The following is a 19288-nucleotide window of genomic DNA, read 5'->3' on the forward strand; positions in this document are numbered from 1 at the left end:
TCAGTATCTTCTATGACATCCAGTGATTTTTACTAAGCCTTGTCTTTGGCCTGTTTCGTCCTCAGTCGCCTACTGTATTTCATCTCTTACATGTACCCATTTGTCTTCTACTGTATTCCTTTCCCCTGTTTCAGTGAATTGTTTCCTAATGCTCTCTCTGAAACTATCAATAATCTCTGGTCCTTCAACTTACCCAGGTCTTATCTCTTTAAGTTCCTATCTTGTTGTTGTTCCTTCAGTTTTCATATTTTAGATATTTGTTAATAGTTTAGTGACTGTGGTTCAATATGGAGCTTTACAGAAATGAGATACTTATGGCCTGGGAGGACTTTCCTATGTCTGCTGTTATCTATTTTTTTTTAATGATCATTGCTGTTAATGTGGGTACGTTCAGAAACTTAGTTTAAATATTGTAAAGAATGTAGAAACTTTTTCATCTACATTGTTTTCTGTGTACACTTCAGCCTGGCTTTGGTCTAATAATACCTGTGAAAAGTTTTGAATTTTTGGGTTTGAAAGATTTTTTCATAGGTTTGCAGTCTTGTGGACTTATACAATGCACCTTTCACTTTTATTAATTGAAAAATATAAGCATAGAGTTCAAGATCTTTTATATTCACAACACAGTGTTTGTGTTTATATTTGTAACAGCATGTTCAATTACTGATACTGAGGTTTATGTTGCACTGTTGACCAACTGACATGCCAAAACTCTGAAGAATATTTAACTTGCTACTGATTTCATCCATGATATTTGTGTTTCTATTTAAGTCTCCACTTAAGATTCTCTTGCTCTCGGCATTGAAACTTTGTTCAGAATCTCAGTTAATCTATAAAAAAAAGATCTGAGTGAGTGATACCCATGAAGAATGATCTTTTCTGTAGCCAGTATCTGTTAGTTTAAATTGCTATACAGCAGAGCATGGACATGGATGTTGGGAAAACTAATTTATTTGGATAATCAAACTGCATGTTTTTATTTACCAATTTACTAATAAAAACTACATATATTTATAATAACATTAATCTGGCACAGAGGCCAGAGACAGTGGTCATGTGTGTGAGTTGTGCTTGTGTGAAAGTGTATATGTTTTCTATTTCAGAATAGAGCCTTTTGGCCAAACATTTATATGTATAGCAGTCTTTTCATTGTGTCTGTCTGCAGGTCAGCTTCTCTTTTACATTTTGAGTAGCAATCTGTCTTTTTCATCGTAACATACCGGTAGGTATTCCATCCTGAACTTTCCATTGTTTAACATATGCATTTTGCTTCTGCAGTACATATGTATAGTATTAACCCTTAAAAATCCCTTAATTTTGGTCTTTCTAAGCAAGCCTACCAACTTATGAGCTGAGAGTAGGGAAAACAATTTAAAACTTGAAACGAAACATTACGAATTTAAAACTTACTGTCGACTTGAATATTTATTACATACACAGCTCAAATTGACAACAACAACAAAATAAAGTTTTTCATTGAACAGCAAAAAGAATCCATAGAGAGCCTTTTCCTTCATTTTTCAATTCTTGGAACTTCCCTGGATAAAGTGTGAACGCTTCTTCTTGAAGCAATAACCCTCAGCGCACAGGCAACAAGCTGTCAGATACTTGTCATGTGTCTCCATCTGTGACCACTGGGTCCAAATTTGGCACTGTACAGTGTCTGTATGATGGTATGATATAAATGCTGTCATTTGACAAGCCATAACATGAGTGAACAATATGGCTATCAAGAAGATAGAGAACATGTGCTGTAGTGAAACAGTTTTATGTGAATGTTAGTAATTAGAGTACTGCATTGCGAGAATATCACTGACTGAAATATCTGAGGAGAGGTCCAATGTCATTAAATGGTTTAAACAAGATGATAATGAAATCTGAAAACATGGGTGAGCTTTGTGTGGCGCCTGGAAAAGGAAGGCATCCTGCTCTAGTGGAAGTTATTGACGAGGTCACTGTTGCTGTAACTGACCATGTAGCATGTGCCCTGGGCGGGGCTAGTATCCATGCAATGTTATGAGAATTGTCCATCCCATGGTCAACAGTACAGAAAATCTTACAATCTGTTTTACACTGCTATCCACACAAGATCCAGATGGCTCAGCATCCAAAATCTCATGACCCACAGCAACCTTCTGAATTTGCTCTTTGGTTTCTGGCACAGACTGAAGTTGATGACACATGGCCAAGCAATGTTCCATGGAATACGCAGAGCTGCCAACTTTGGAGTACTGTTAACCATGTGTTGTGCATGAAGAGCCATTGTACTTGCTGTATGTGACTGTATGATGTGAAGTCACAAGCACCTTTATTCTCGGTTTGTTGTTCTTTGAAGAGAATGTCGCCAGAGGGCCTGTCAGGTGTATTGTGATGTCTGCACATTATCGAGATCTCATTGTACAGCATGCGATTGCTTCTACGTAACAGCACAACTGTTTGGAAACCTTTGTTTTCATGCAAGATGGGGCAATAACTCATGTGGCTCTTCGAAAGATCTGCTTGATGCAACCTTTCATGAGTGTGTTACCTCCAAAGGTTTCCCAGATGCATAGCTTGCAAGGTCACCTGATATGAATCCATATGACTTTTGGCTCAGGATATGTACAACAATGCAATTACCATGGACACATTTGGTCTCTACCCGTTCTGAAGGCCAGTATACAGGAACATGTTGTTCAGATTCCACCAGAAATGCTTAAGCAACTGTTGACCAGGTCATTTTGTGGATGCAGCATCTCATCAATGACTCTGCCGCTCATATTGAACAAATTGTGTAAGCAGTGGTTAATAATAAAATCAGTGTTATGCACTTCTTTGAAGTTTTCTGTCCACATCCTATTCATAATGCATGCAAGTAGCTGGAGTTTTCCTAGACCTATCAAAGGCTTTTAATCGGGTTGATCATAAGGTACTTCTGTCAAAACTGGCCAGAGATGGCATAAGTGGAAAACTATTGCACCTCATCACATCCTATTTAAAAAACAGAAGACAGTGTACCTCAATCTCACACAATAATGGAGAAACATTAAAAAGTTATACGTCAAGGGTCAGGAATATTAAATTTGGTGTGCCCCAGGGATCGATAATTGGTTCCTTCCTTTTTATATGTTACGTTAATGACTTCCCAAAGATAGTAAAAAATGATACCTTCATTACAATGTATACAGATGACACTTCAGGCCTTTGTTGGGGAAATGATATTCTTAATCTCAGCATAGAGGTAGAAAAAAATTATAGATATTGCAAAGGAAAAGCTTGAAAATGACAATCTAAAAGTCAACTTTGAAAAAACAAATATAATCCCCTTCAGTGTTGGTGATTTGAAAACTTGTATTGAGTCTCAAGATAGTAATATTTTAGGGAAAATCTGCAGTGAGTGTAAATTCCTAGGCATGTGCATAGATAGCAAACTACTATGGACACAACAAATTGACAATGTCTTTGCAAGGCTATCATCTAGCCTATATGTTTTAAGAAGAATACCTTCATATGTCAATATTCAAACAATGAGGATGATGTATTTTGCTTTAATACATCCATTTCTAGCATACGGTCTTGCATTGTGGGGCGGGGCTTCAAAAACTCATGTAGAGCGAGTATTTAAACTACAGAAAAGAGCCTTGAGAATAGTAGGCAAAAAAGATGCTAGAACATCATGTAAGGGTTTGTTTACAGAATTTAAAACTCTGGCTACCTATTCTGTGTATATGTTTGAAATAATGGTATTATCTGTAGAAGATAAGAAATATACATGTTGTAATGCATAAATTCATTATCAGAATACTAGACAAGTACAAAATTACCATATGATACACAGAAGACTGAAAAAAAACTGCAAACAGTCCATATATTAAGGGAGCAAAATACTTCAATGCACTTCCAAATGATCTGAAGGTAATAACTGAAGAGACATTCAAAAAACATCTAAAATCGTGGCTCATTGAGCAGTGCTTCTATAGCCTACTGTAGAAACTAAAATCTAAAGTATTATTATGTCAAATAATTTGGACTACATTCTTAAGTTCCTATTATTAAGTAAAATTAGATTGTATACTGTTATATTGTACTACCAATTGCTATGCATGTAATTACATGTTTCATGCAAATAAATTACAGATTACCTCCACTGACTCTTCAAGGTTCCTGCCCCCTTACCACAAGGTGCCCTGCTTGTCACTATTGATGCCACCTCCCTGTACACTAACATTTCTAACGCCCAATGCCCTACCACTATTGAACACTACCTTTCCTAATGCCCGATGGTTCTAAACCAACAACCTCCTTCCTAGTCGCCATGACCAACTATATCCTTACCCACAATTACTTCTCCTCTGAAGGCATCACCTACAAAGAAATCCGGGGTATAGCTATGGGCACCTGCATGGCACCATCATTATATTCCAACCTATACATGGGCCATCTGGTGCAATCAATTCTAAAAACCCAGAATCCTAAACCCCTCACCTGGTTCGGATTCACTGATGACATCTTTGTTATCTGGATCGAAGGTGAAGACACCCTATCCACATTCCTCCAGAACCTCAACAACTTCTCCCCTATTCGCTTCACCTCATCCAACTATACCCAACAAGCCACCTTCCTAGATGTTCACCTCCACCTCGAAAATGGCTACATCAGTACCTGCGTCCATATCCAACCTAATAACCACCAGCAATACCTCCTCTTTGACAGTTGCCACCCATTCCATACCAAGAAGTCCCTTCGAAACAGCCTAGCCACCCATGGTCATCACATCTGCAGTGGTGAGCAATCCCTCTCGAAATATACTGTGGGTCTCACTGAAGCCTTCACTGACCCTAATTCTGGTACCGTGTGCCGCGGGATTTGAATCTGCGCCAGATGTCATGGACGTTGAACACCCACAGAGGTCTCTGCACCATCGCGCCATAAGCTGTGGCGGCGCGTGCCTCCTGGCCCACTTTTAGTGTGAGGGCACCACAGTGGAACACGTGGTCCCAGCGGCCAATAGCGGCACCCCCGATAGCGTACTTAAGCGCCTGCCTCGCACTCAGCCAGCAGTCTGACATCGCGTTGCATCTCAGGACATATAGTCTCAGACAGCGTATTGACTTTGTGTTTCTATTCCAGTGGATGTGGTTGTCTTGTTTGGTTCACTACTCTGTTGTCTGTTCTTGTTGTGTCGTAAAATCCTCCATTGGTCGTGTCCGTCCTCTCCCGCTCTGCGGGTCCCCCCGCATTTCCGTCACTGTGACCATTCCGGTCGCTGTTACAACATTTTAGCGACGAGGTAAATGGCGGTCATTGTTGGTATGGAGGCAAAGTTGGTCTCTCTGCTGGAGCAACAGCAGCAGCTCATGCAGCAGCAGCAGCTCCAGTTAGACATCTTACAAAAGTCGCTGCAGTTGCTAACTGACGAATTTGATGCCCGGGACATGTTACCGCAACAGCTTCTGAGTCCTCGGGTGTCCAAAGCTTTCCCACATCCGCCATTGTTTCCACCCTTTAATGACGCAATAGAGGACTGGGAAACCTACTTTCCAAGTCACAGACGACTACTTGCAGCGGTTGTTATTTTTGTCGTGGGCCTCTCTGGGCACGTTCTTTCTTCTCCACAAGTTGGCACCGTTGTCCGATCCTGTGGCTATCTCTTTCCAGGCGATCTGTCTTTTGCTGACAAACTATTATTCCCAACGCTACCATGTGGTCGCTTCTCCACTGGAGTTCCACCAGTACCATAAACAGCCTGGTCAATTGTATCGTTCCTGGGTCACGGACTTGTGGGGTCTCAGTTGTTGATGCGATTTTACAAGTGCCAATCAGTAGTGTAAGGTTTCATATGCGGACTCCCTGATCCGGAATCTGGTGGTTCAGCTGGCTCCCGATTCTGAGGTCCGTACTGCGGCGTTGGAACTAGACAACCCCTCCTTGGAAGAGATTCTCTGCATTGCCCACTCCTTTGAAATTGCTCAAGCAGCTAATGAGCATCTTATGGCGCGACCGCACGTGGTGGCAATTGCACGTCTCGACGGGTTTTGCCCTTGCGACGTCGACGTGGCCTGGCCGACAGAGGCCAGTGCCGTTGGGACTCTCCGTTGTCCGATGTCTCTATGGCATCGGCGCCTTCAGTTGCCCCTTGTCGCCGGTCGCGCGGCCCACTTCCATCTTGCCCACAGTGTTTTACTGCCCATTCGTGGGCTGATTGTCCCCACTGCTGGAAAACATGCACGCTGTGTCTCAAGGAGGGCCACATCTGATCGGTTTGTCATAGTCGCTCGACTCGATCTAGTCCTGCCCCTCCTGGACCTCAAGATACCATCCATGCTCTGCAATTGGTCATCCCACAGCATAACCCATCAGTGCGGAAGCTTTTCCTCAAGCTCTGCATTTTCACAGGGGATGTCAGTTTTCAGGTCGACATTGGGGCCACTGTCTCCCTCATTAATATGGCGACGTATATGTGGCTGGGCTCTCCTGCGTTGTCACCTTCCTCTCGCCATTTGGTCGCCTACAGAGACGGTTCCATTCCCGTTAGTGGGCAGTTCGTCATCCAGGCGACGTACAAGCGGGTTCCATGGCTCCTTACCCTCTTTGTCGTCAACCATCCGTCGGCTTCGAATATTTTTGGCCTGGATGCGTTTCAACTGTTTGGCTTTTCAATTTCCGCCGAAGTTTAGGTCGTTTCCACGGATGTTCCCTTTCAGGACTTGGATGATCTGTGCTCCGCTGTTGCGTCATTGTTTGCACCGGATCTCGGATGTGCTTCCGGCTTTCAGGCATACATCACCCTACAGCCGGATGCACAGCCTCGCTTTTTCCGGGCCCGCACCCTTCCGGTGGCCTTACGGCCAGCTATCAAGCAGGAACTTGATCGGCTCCAGGCCGCTGGCATGCTGGAACCTGTAACTTACAGTGCATGGGCGACACCACTGGTGGTCATACGGAAACCCAATGGGTCCCTTCGGCTGTGTGGGGACTTCGACGCTACAGTCAATGCTCAGTCCCTCGCTGACACTTACCTTATTCCCCGGCAGGAAGACCTTCTTGCCAGGCTTGCCAGGTTAGAGTATTTTTCCAAGATCGACCTGGCTGAGGCATACAACCAGTTGACTTTGGATGCCGAATCTCAGAACATCATGGTTATCAACATGCCTTTCGGATTGTATAAGTACAAGCACCTTCCCTTTGGTGTCTCTTTGGCACCGGCCATTTTCCAGTGATTCCTGGAGCAGCTTACACAGCCTATCCCTGCATGTGTGAATTATCTGGATGACATCTTAGTCACCGGGCGTTCCCGCCAGGAACGTTTGCAAAACCTCAGCGCCTTATTTTACGCTCTGCAGTCTGCTGGTTTCAGCTGTCGGCTGGACAAGTGTTTTTTTTTTTTTTTTTTTTTTCAACCAGAAGTGGAATACTTAGGCCACTGGCTTAGCAAGGATGGCATTTGCCCTTTGGGTCATAATGTCGTGGCCACTGAGGCCCTTCCTCGTCCCACGGAAATATCTGAACTGCAGGTGTTTTTGGGCAAGTTTACTTAATACGTAAAGTTCTTGCCACAGACTTCCTCCGTTGCTCAACCCCTCAATCACTTGCGTTGCAAAGGGGTGCTTTTAGTTTGGACTCCTGCTTGGGACCAGGCTTTTCTCCATTTAAAGGCGATGCTGAAGTCCGCCCCTTGCATTACTCCCTTCTCTCCAGACTGCCCCTTGGTTGTGGCAGCTGTTGCGTTGGCATACGGCATTCGGGCTGTCCTCGCGCACTGGGATGCCGATGACTCCAAACAGCCCATTGCTTATGACTGTAAGACATTAACCTCAGCCCAACGGAACTACTCCCAGATTGAAAAGGAGGCCCTGGCCGTCCAAAAATTTCACACCTATCTCTTTGGGGCAAAGTTCACCCTCCTGATGGACCATAAACCCTTGGTTACACTTTTTGGGCCCCACTCTCACTTTCCCAAGCGAACGGCTCAGTGTCTCCAGCGCTGGGCATTGTTTTTATGTAATTATGCTTACACCATCTGATATAAGCCCACCGCCCAGCATACTAATGCGGATGCTTTGTCGCGTCTCCCAGCAGGCCCCGACCCTGCCTTTGACCAACAAGAGGTCCTCTGCTTTCACATTGATTCCGCCTGCCGGGATGCGCTAGACAGTCTTCTTCTTATGGCTGCTGCTGTTGCTGTGGCTACCCGCCGTGACCCTGCCTTGCAGCAGGTTCTCAACTATGTGGTCCACGGGTGGCCGTCCTATATTACTCGTCAGATGCAGTCCGATTTCAGCCCCTGGCGCCACCTGTCCCACAGGTTCTCCATGGTCGATGATGTCCTTTTGTTGGCCTCGGAGTCAGATGCCCACCGGGTGGTCATCCCTCTGGAATTGCGGCTTTGGGTGCTCAGTTTGTTACACCACAGGCACTAGGGTATGTTTCATATGAAAGTTTTGGCTCGCCAGCATGTGTATTGGCTCAGCATCGATGGCGATATTGAGCGCCTGGTCTGTGGGTGTACTGTCTGTGCGCATCACCAGGCAAGCCCCCCTCAGTCATTTGCCCCCTGACCTGTGCCTCACCGGCCCTGGGATTGCATCCATATCAATTTTGCGGGCCCGTTTTTTGGGTCCATGTGGTTACTCACCATTGATGCCTACTCCAAATACCCATATGTTGTCCGAATGGCATCCACCACCACAGAGGCTACACTCATGGCCCTGGCACAGGTTCTCGCCATTGAGGGCCTGCCCCACACGTTGGTCTCCGATAATGGTCCCCAGTTCACAGCATCCTCCTTCCACGACTTCTGTCAGGCCAACAGTATCAAACATATCCGTAGCCCCCCTTTCCACCCTTCATCCAATGGCGCGGCAGAGAGGCTTGTCCGCACCTTTAAACACTAGTTGACTATGGCGGTCGACACCTCCCCAACCACATCGGTCCTCACCCTGGTTTTGAGCACCTATTGCACTACGCCCGGTGACGGACGCAGTCCGGCAGAGCTCCTTCATGGGCGACAGCCGCGCACCCTGCTATATTTGCTGATGCTGTCCTCCTCTCGCCCCCACTCCCAGCCCTTGCAGCAGTATGCCCCATGCACGGCCGTGTGGGCCCGCGAGTACAGGCGCTAGGCGTGTTGGACACACGCCATGGTCGTCATGGCCTATGGGCGGCGTGTGACATTGGTGCAGACGTCGAAAGGATTGGAGCACCGCCATCATAATCAGCTCCGCCCTCATGCTGCCTTGGGATTCACGCCACCGCCTCTTTCCCTACCTCCTTCGGGTGCGGACGTGGTCCTCAAGTCAAAACTTCAGCCCCCGGTAGCCGTCTCCCTGCGGGCCTGCTGCCAGCCCTCTCCACCTCCGGGTGGATCGGCGGCTCCCTCCCCTGCCTTGGACTCTGGATCAGCTGTCATGGATACCTCGGGCGTCCCTTCCTCCTCGCCAATTACGGTCCTCAAGTCACCGTCCCAGCCCCCAGTAGCCGTCTCCCTGCGGGCCTGCTGCCGGCCCTCTCCACCCCCGGGTGGATCGGCGGCTCCATCCCCTGCCCTGGACTCTGGATTGGATGTCATGGATACCTCGGGCGACCCTTCTTCCCTGCCAATTGCAGTTGATATGCCCAGTTCCTCTTCCCACTGCCGCCCACCTCAGCACCATCCGTGGCATTTCCACCCCTACGCGCAAGTTTCAGGGGGAAGGTATCTGGTACTACGCGCTGCAGAATTTGAATCCGCACCAGACGTCATGGACGTTGAACACCCATAGAGGTCTCTGCACCATCGCGCCGTAAGCTGTGGCGACAGGCACCTCCTGGCCTGCTTTTAGTGTGAGGGCACCACAGTGGAACACATGTTTCCAGCGGCCAAGAGCGGCACCCCCGATAGCATACTTAAGCGCCTGCCTCGCACTCAGCCAGCAGTCTGACATCGCGTTGCGTCTCAGGACATATCGTCTCAGACAGTGTATTGACTTCGTGTTTCTATTCCAGTGGATGTGGTTGTCTTGTTTGGTTCGTTACTCTGTTGTCTGTTCTTGTTGTGTCATTAGGTCCTCCGTTGGTCGTGTCTGTCCTCTCCTATTGTGTTGTTGTTTGCGGGCCGCTCTGCGGCTCCCATCACGTTTCCGTCACTACTACCCCACGACCGTTCCTGTCGCCGTTACAACACTAATTATCCTCCTAACCTTCTACAAAAACAAATCTCCTGTACCTTACCTTTCCATTCTCCCACCATCTCCCAAAGTCCCACTGTCTGACCACGGAGGAGCATTCCCCTTGTAACTCAGTACCATCCAGGACTGGAGCAACTGAATTACATTCTCCACCAGAATTTTGATTACTTCTAGTTGTGCCCCAAAATGAGGAATGTCCTGCCCACTATCCTTCCCACCCCTCCCACAGTTGTATTCCGCTCTCCACCGACCCTACACAATATACTCATCCATCCTTACACAATCCCTGCTCTCAATCCCTTACGTTATGGCTTGTACCCCTATAATAGACTTAGATGCAAGACCTGTCCAATACATCCTCCCACCACCACCTACTCCAGTCTGGCACTAACTTCACCTATCCCATCAAAGGCAGGGCTACCTGTTAAACCAGTCATGTGGTCTACAAGCTAAGCTGCAACCACTGTGCTATATTCTATGTAGGCATGACAACCAACAAGCTGTCTGTCTGCATGAATCGCCACCGGCAAACTGTGGCCAAGAAACAAGTGGGTCACACAGTTGCTGAACATGCTGCCAAACACGATATACTTCATTTCAATGACTGCTTCACAGCCTGTGCCATATGGGTCTTTCCCACCAGCACCAGCTTTACTGAATTGCACTGGTGGGAACTTTCCCTGCAGTGGATCCTGCATTCCCGTAACCCTCCTGGCCTCACCCTTCGTTAGTCACTGTCATCACCCATCCAGCCCCTTCCCTGCTCCCATTCCAGCACTACAAAGCCATCATTCCACCACCACACCCAATCTTTTTATTTCTCTTCTTTTCTGCTACTTCCCCCCCCCCCTCCCTACCTCTCCCTTTCCCTCCATCTAACCCATTCCCGTAACCCTCCTGGCCTCACCCTTCGTTAGTCACTGTCATCACCCATCCAGCCCCTTCCCTGCTCCCATTCCAGCACTACAAAGCCATCATTCCACCACCACACCCAATCTTTTTATTTCTCTTCTTTTCTGCTACTTCCCCCCCCCCCCCCTCCCTACCTCTCCCTTTCCCTCCATCTAACCTGCAGCACTTCACAGTCCACCACCCACACCATACTATCCCTCCCCCTCCCCATCCCAGCCTCCTCCTTACCCCCACCCAGTTGCCACTCCCATCATGCATTGTTGCTGCTGCTCACAGTGTGGATTCAGTCGCCTGAGACTGTAGTCGTGTATGTGAGTTATGTTTGTTTGAGTGTGTGTGTGTGTGAGAGTGTGTGTGTGTGTCTATTGTTGATGAAGGCCAATGGTCTAAAGCTGTAATTGTCAGTCTTTTTGTTGTGCCTATCTGTGACTCAGCATCTCAGCTATATGGTGAGTTGTTACTTTCCTCCTCAAAATACTTTTCAGTATGAGTTTTAATGTAAGTAGTTTGAAATTGGCTGCCTGTTCAAGTGTGTTAATTTCCTTAGTAATATGACTATGTATTTTATATATAACATTATTTTTGCAGGTGGAAATATTATATCGACACCCCAAACAGAGACTCTTCAGCCTGATTCTTGGTATTATGTACTTGGCCTTCCTGTGTGGAGGCATACCAAATCACCTCGTTCAATAATTCAGGTAGCCACTAAACATTAATTTTCTTTCTGTAGACATTTGTGCTGTAGATCAAAAAGTCTTCTTATGTTTCGTTTTTTAGAATTTCAGTTGTAATTAAATTTGCATATAGGAGCATACAGTGACTTTCCTGCTGCTGTTGTGCATTCCAAAAGGGTTCAAGAGGTGATTGCATTTAGTATTCTATGTAGGTGCTTTCCTTTACTGTGCACTTTCAGAAGCCTATACAAGTGAAAAGCTGTTAATGCCTTTTTTTGGAGTTATTGTATATTTTCCTATGGCAGATTTGCATTCTTCAGAATAGTATTGGTCTTCTTGGTCACATCTGTCATTAACTCTTTGTATGCTGGTCCTGCAGCAGTATGGAGATAATCTGATGATATCTACATCATGCTTCTCGATTGAAGAAACTTTAGCACTTTTCTTTCCATTCCACTCATGAATAGACCAAGGAAAATGTGAGGCATAGTCCATATCACTTCCCCCATGAACCATGGACCTTGCCGTTGGTGGGGAGGCTTGCGTGCCTCAGCGATACAGATGGCCGTACCGTAGGTGCAACCACAACGGAGGGGTATCTGTTTAGAGGCCAGACAAACATGTGGTTCCTGAAGAGGGGCAGCAGCCTTTTCAGTAGTTGCAGGGGCAACAGTCTGGATGATTGACTGATCTGGCCTTGTAACATTAACCAAAACGGCCTTGCTGTGCTGGTACTGCGAACGGCTGAAAGCAAGGGGAAACTACAGCTGTAATTTTTCCCGAGGACATGCAGCTTTACTGTATGATTAAATGATGATGGCGTCCTCTTGGGTAAAATATTCCGGAGGTAAAATAGTCCCCCATTCGGATCTCCGGGCGGGGACTACTCAAGAGGACGTCGTTATCAGGAGAAAGAAAACTGGCATTCTACGGATCGGAGCGTGGAATGTCAGATCCCTTAATCGGGCAGGTAGGTTAGAAAATTTAAAAAGGGAAATGGATAGGTTAAAATTAGATATAGTGGGAATTAGTGAAGTTCGGTGGCAGGAGGAACAAGACTTTTGGTCAGGTGATTACAGGGTTATAAATACAAAATCAAATAGGGGTAATGCAGGAGTAGGTTTAATAATGAATAAAAAAATAGGAGTGCGGGTTAGCTACTACAAACAGCATAGTGAACGCATTATTGTGGCCAAGATAGACACAAAGCCCATGCCTACTACAGTAGTACAAGTTTATATGCCAACTAGCTCTGCAGATGATGAAGAAATTGATGAAATGTATGACGAGATAAAAGAAATTATTCAGGTAGTGAAGGGAGACGAAAATTTAATAGTCATGGGTGACTGGAATTCGTCAGTAGGAAAAGGGAGAGAAGGAAACATAGTAGGTGAATATGGATTGGGGGGAAGAAATGAAAGAGGAAGCCGCCTTGTAGAATTTTGCACAGAGCATAACTTAATCATAGCTAACACTTGGTTCAAGAATCATAAAAGAAGGTTGTATACCTGGAAGAATCCTGGAGATACTAAAAGGTATCAGATAGATTATATAATGGTAAGACAGAGATTTAGGAACCAGGTTTTAAATTGTAAGACATTTCCAGGGGCAGATGTGGATTCTGACCACAATCTATTGGTTATGAACTGCAGATTGAAACTGAAGAAACTGCAAAAAGGTGGGAATTTAAGGAGATGGGACCTGCCTGGATAAACTGAAAGAACCAGAGGTTGTAGAGAGTTTCAGGGAGAGCAGAAGGGAACAATTGACAGGAATGGGGGAAAGAAATACAGTAGAAGAAGAATGGGTAGCTCTGAGGGATGAAGTAGTGAAGGCAGCAGAGGATCAAGTAGGTAAAAAGACGAGGGCTAATAGAAATCCTTGGGTAACAGAAGAAATATTGAATTTAATTGATGAAAGGAGAAAATATAAAAATGCAGTAAATGAAGCAGGCAAAAGGGAATACAAACGTCTGAAAAATGAGATCGACAGAAAGTGCAAAATGGCTAAGCAGGGATGGCTAGAGGACAAATGTAAGGATGTAGAGGCTTATCTCAGTAGGGGTAAGATAGATACTGCCTACAGGAAAATTAAAGAGACCTTTGGAGAGAAGAAAACCACTTGTATGAATATCAAGAGCTCAGATGGCAACCCAGTTCTAAGCAAAGAAGGGAAGGCAGAAAGGTGGAAGGAGTATATAGAGGGTTTATACAAGGGCGATGTACTTGAGGACAATATTATGGAAATGGAAGAGGATGTAGATGAAGATGAAATGGGAGATACAATACTGCGTGAAGAGTTTGACAGAGCACTGAAAGACCTGAGTCGAAACAAGGCCCCAGGAGTAGACAACATTCCATTAGAACTACTGATGGCCTTGGGAGAGCCAGTCATGACAAAACTCTACCATCTGGTGAGCAAGATGTATGAGACAGGCGAAATACCCTCAGACTTCAAGAAGAATATAGTAATTCCAATACCAAAGAAAGCAGGTGTTGACAGATGTGAAAATTACCGAACTATCAGTTTAATAAGTCACAGCTGCAAAATACTAACGCGAATTCTTTACAGACGAATGGAAAAACTGGTAGAAGCAGACCTCGGGGAAGATCAGTTTGGATTCCGTAGAAATGTTGGAACACGTGAGGCAATACTAACCTTATGACTTATCTTAGAAGAAAGATTAAGAAAAGGCAAACCTACGTTTCTAGCATTTGTAGACTTAGAGAAAGCTTTTGACAACGTTAACTGGAATACTCTCTTTCAAATTCTGAAGGTGGCAGGGGTAAAATACAGGGAGCGAAAGGCTATTTACAATTTGTACAGAAACCAGATGGCAGTTATAAGAGTCGAGGGGCATGAAAGGGAAGCAGTGGTTGGGAAAGGAGTGAGACAGGGTTGTAGCCTCTCCCCGATGTTATTCAATCTGTATATTGAGCAGGCAGTAAAGGAAACAAAAGAGATATTCGGAGTAGGTATTAAAATTCATGGAGAAGAAGTAAAAACTTTGAGGTTCGCCGATGACATTGTAATTCTGTCAGAGACAGCAAAGGACTTGGAAGAGCAGTTGAACGGAATGGACAGTGTCTTGAAAGGAGGATATAAGATGAACATCAACAAAAGCAAAACGAGGATAATGGAATGTAGTCAAATTAAATCGGGTGATGCTGAGGGGATTAGATTAGGAAATGAGACACTTAAAGTAGTAAAGGAGTTTTGCTATTTAGGGAGTAAAATAACTGATGATGGTCGAAGTAGAGAGGATATAAAATGTAGACTGGCAATGGCAAGGAAATCGTTTCTGAAGAAGAGAAATTTGTTAACATCGAGTATAGATTTAAGTGTCAGGAAGTCGTTTCTGAAAGTATTTGTATGGAGTGTAGCCATGTATGGAAGTGAAACATGGATGATAACCAGTTTGGACAAGAAGAGAATAGAAGCTTTCGAAATGTGGTGCTACAGAAGAATGCTGAAGATAAGGTGGGTAGATCACGTAAGTAATGAGGAGGTATTGAATAGGATTGGGGAGAAGAGAAGTTTGTGGCACAACTTGACTAGAAGAAGGGATCGGTTGGTAGGACATGTTTTGAGGCATCAAGGGATCACAAATTTAGCATTGGAGGGCAGCGTGGAGGGTAAAAATCGTAGAGGGAGACCAAGAGATCAATACACTAAGCAGATTCAGAAGGATGTAGGTTGCAGTAGGTACTGGGAGATGAAGAAGCTTGCACAGGATAGAGTAGCATGGAGAGCTGCATCAAACCAGTCTCAGGACTGAAGACCACAACAACAACAACAACAACAAGTCCATATCAGTTCAGGCAGACTAGGAAAAAATCTTACCATCATAGTCTTGGATGTTATTGAATTTAGCATAATATGTTAAAATGAAGGAACACATTTTTTTTCCCTCCAAAAAACTATCTTCTCTGAGATACAACCCTGCACATACTATTTTGAAAATGCGAATTTTGGAAAAAGTTTTATCTCTGGAACAGTTCTAGATATTTTGATGTTTTTTATTTGAAAGATAATTTCTTGATGATTACAAAGAAATCCTCCATTTGGACTTATCTGCCAAAGTTCTTTTACTGTAGCATTCTGAACTTTTTTGTAATTTATGAAATTTCTTTCTTTCTATTTTTTCCAAAAATGCCAACCCATAACACTGGTTTTTTTCTTGTTGTTGATTAGTACCATATAGTTCTACATTCCCTGAAAAGGAGAGCTTCAACTTTTCAGTTGAACAGGTTTTATAAGCAATTGAAATTTTTGCCATGCATAAAACCTGTTTTATTACCACATCATCACATAAGAGGCTCATAAAAATCAAAACCTAGCCTTATTTAGCATAATTTTAGTTTTTAAAGATGAGTAAGAGTCTCTCTCATTTTTCAAGTATTTTAAATGGTTCCAAAATGTATGTGAAAGGTCCAAAGACATAAAGTTTTCAATTTATAAAACTTCTGTGCACTCTGTTTTATACTGAAATTAGCCAGTCAATGAACTAAAGATGTGTTCCACTGATTCACTATCTTCCTTTGATATAAAGTGATGCCTTCCTGTTGAACCAATAGGAACTGGAGCGCTTACAATCTTCAAAACATTATAAACGGGAAGTGAGCATTGATGGCATTGTTGATGTCCTTCAGCTGGAAACCTATATCCAGCAGCTTGTCCTTGTGGTAACATAAAGTTCACTACAGTTTCATTATCTCATAACTGGTGTCAATAATCTCTGTAATCCACTAGTCACAGTCATACACCCACGCCACAAACATCTCCCTTCTCAGGTTGTGAATCTGAATATTATCCTTCTGTTTCTGAGGTGTTGGCCGAATGAACAAAATTTCTTCTTTCTTGCCCTTTAAAGTGCGTGCAGTATGAGTTCACCCATCATTTTGAGTCCAAAAATGTGTCTTCTGAATTCCTTTCACAGGAGTAGTTTGTTTGGACCATTCTTCTTTTTTCTGCTCACGGAATTCTTCAATTTCCTCTTTGGACAAAAGAGGATATGTAAGATTTCATGACTCTCATAAAATTCTCAGCATTCTCAATCACAGCTGTATTTGGTATGGAAAGATTATGTTTTGCAGCATAGTGCTTCAGCCTACACTATCACAAGGCCACTTCCCGTGACCCGTAGCACTGTATACCCAATCAGTTGCCACAAACGACTTACTCAATTCAAACAGTTGGTACGGATTTTTAAAATGACTTGGAGCACCATCAGAAATAATGATAATCTTCTCTGTCCCTGTTTGCAGTTGAAGAATATTGCACATTGCTAGCAAAGCATGTGCTGAGTCATGTCCAGTGTCATCACTTACAACTGCAACACTTGTTTTGAAAATATGTCACTCCTGTAAAAATTGAAACCTGGTCATTGCTCCAATGATACCCTTGTACTTCCTGTGGGAGAATTACAGACCAGTTCTCAGCAAAATCACAGTGAAGCACTAAACATAGTTCTTCAGCATGTACACACCCTTTCACTTCTGCAATGTGTTGTTGCAATTTCTTCAGATGCTGGTGTGTTACTGCTTTCACTGACCATTTACCAAGTTCATCAATGAAACTGTCAAAGGCAACAGTTTTCTTAATTAGTGTATTTTCCTCCCATGTCTCATATGTAATTTCTGCAAAGTTATCTGCTACGTCTTCCAGGCCAAGTGTATGTAAAGACAGTCCTCTCTTTCCAGGGCAGTCACCACATTCTCGAAGCAAACAAGTCTCTCACTTTATGTCACAGACTACTAATGACTTCACTTGCCCAAATGAGGTGTCATATGTCATGTGCTCCAGTAAGTTCTTCAAAGTTACTACACAAAGTTCAAAATTTGTGCAGTAAACACATAAACAGACATCTCTAGATGGGTGTGGAACTACCCACTTAGGCCGTAGTGCATAAAATTTTGATCTTCCAGTATGTGAAATTGTATATTTTCTCTTATAAATTGCAAAAGTTTAATACTGTGAGTCATGTACTCTTCACTTTCACAACTTTTTGACCTTCAACTGTTACAGTTGTAGTGTCTTTTTTGTTGGCACTCTGGCAAGAACAGGTCCCATTTATCTGTGGGAGTGACAAGTCGATAGTCGACAGGACACTGAAACATTCTCTTTGCGAGTGAGGTTCTATGGAGGAAACAACCAGTGTTTGTTTCCTGCATTAACGTACGTATGTATGGTGTTTGTGTGGTACAATAAAAGTGGCTATTCACAGTATAAAATCCACGCAAGTGTTTTCCTTTATGTAGTGAAGTTACTCCTACATAAGTGGTGACCCCGTAACTAAGCGGTGTGACAGTAGACAAGTTTTTTCAGATATTTTCCGCGACGTCTCGTATCGACATGTCATCTGCACAGAACCTCTTCTGCGACATCGACGGCATCATCCAGAATATCAAGAAGGAGCTCGAGACGATGCAGCAAAGCCCTCAGTTCACAGTGTCGCGCATTCATACATCTCATACCGACTTCGTCCACGACGTTACGTTTCCAACCGTGTCACGTGTGCCAGCGGTTCCCGCACCACCACCACAGGATAGTGCCTCGTACAACCAACCCGCAGGACACGCTGCGATCAGACCAAATATGCTCGCATTTTCATCACCCGTATCGGTGCCACTCCCACGAGTTTCACACTATCTGTTCGCCAGTTATCGTGGCCTACCCGCGTCACGGTTACAAATTCGGCCCCCACCTTTCATTCACGAATGTCTGGAAATTTGTTTCGCTATTATGGAGAACATTTTCGTGCAGCAACAAACAGTCGATATTATCAACGATTTTGAACAGTTCACGCTAATGATATGCAACCTGGACCAACGTGCGTCGTCAGTGGTATCGGATGTAATTATGCAACCCCCACCACAAGAAGCCTATGCCACCCTCAAGACAGTGTTAATTTCACGTTGCACAAAACCTGTGGACCAGCGGATAACACAGCTCCTGTACCATGAGAAATGCGGTGACAGGTCACCTTCAGACTTTTACTGGCATTTACATGCTATGGTGGACACTTCTGTGTTCTCAGACACATTACTTGTGCACATCTGGCGACAGTAGTTACCTCCGCAGGTGTGCATAACCTTAATTGCTTACGAGGGCCAGCCATTAAGGGAGATGCTGCAAGTGGCCAATAGAGCGCACTCCCTGCTCAACTACTCGCGTGCCACAGTGGCCGCCGCCACAACCACCTCGGCCAATGACACCAATCGAGCAAGGCCAGAGCTGATCGATGCGGCACCTCCAGCTTGTGCTGCCATGACCGCACGACGAGCGCCGGACGCGACCGAAGATTTCCGATCTCTCCGTGCTGCCATCGATCAGCTGACCATCCAGGTGCAGCGGCTAGAGCCATGCGACGTTGCAACAGCTGACACACACATGCGTCGTCGCCAGCTGACGCACCCGCCACATCACGCAGACAACGGCACCGGTTATTGCTGGTTCCACCAGCGTTTCAGCGCGTGAGCGACGAAGTGTAAGGTGCCGTGCTCGCACCCAGACACATCCCACGGCCTGCTTTAGGCGCAACCAACCGTGACA

This window comes from Schistocerca nitens, chromosome 2 (assembly GCF_023898315.1).
Source record: "Schistocerca nitens isolate TAMUIC-IGC-003100 chromosome 2, iqSchNite1.1, whole genome shotgun sequence".
In the NCBI taxonomy this organism is placed as follows: domain Eukaryota; kingdom Metazoa; phylum Arthropoda; class Insecta; order Orthoptera; family Acrididae; genus Schistocerca; species Schistocerca nitens.